A 630-nucleotide genomic window follows, 5' to 3' on the forward strand; every position below is an offset into this window, starting at 1 on the left:
ATAATCGTTTGTAGTATAGGCAGAAGGGTTGAAATTTTCGAGTATGGGGCTGGTCAATTACATCCTCCCCGGTACTCAAATTGTACCTATTTTATCGACTCCGAAAAGGATGAGGGGGAAAATTCACACCCGGTGGAATTTGAACTGACAACGTAAATGACGGATGAAATGCCGCTAAACGTTTTTGTCCGGCGTGCTAACCATTCTGCCAGCTTATCGTCTTAACAACAACAACAACAACAACAAAAACTAAAACAACAACAATAATGATGATAATAACAATAACAACAATGATAATAATAATAATAATAATAATAATAATAATAATAATAATAATGGTAACACGTATTTTTCTGCTGTCGGTGCATCTGTTGTACTGACGACTGCTGCTGTTGTTGCTACTACTGATGCTGCCTCCATTCGTTGGCCTTCTGTAGACTTGTACTGCTGCTGCTGCTACTGCTTCTTCTGCTGGTGATGCTGCTGTGTCTGTCTGTGCACTGGACCGCATCCAGCTGACTAACAAACTAATGGAACAACACTCGCTTGCAGGATGATGACAATTCTGTGACAATCGACAACGGTGCACCGTGTGTGGGAATATATAGCGAAAAAAAAAAAAAAAAAAAA

Source organism: Octopus bimaculoides, chromosome 5 (genome assembly GCF_001194135.2).
Source record: "Octopus bimaculoides isolate UCB-OBI-ISO-001 chromosome 5, ASM119413v2, whole genome shotgun sequence".
Classification (NCBI taxonomy): Eukaryota; Metazoa; Mollusca; class Cephalopoda; order Octopoda; family Octopodidae; genus Octopus; species Octopus bimaculoides.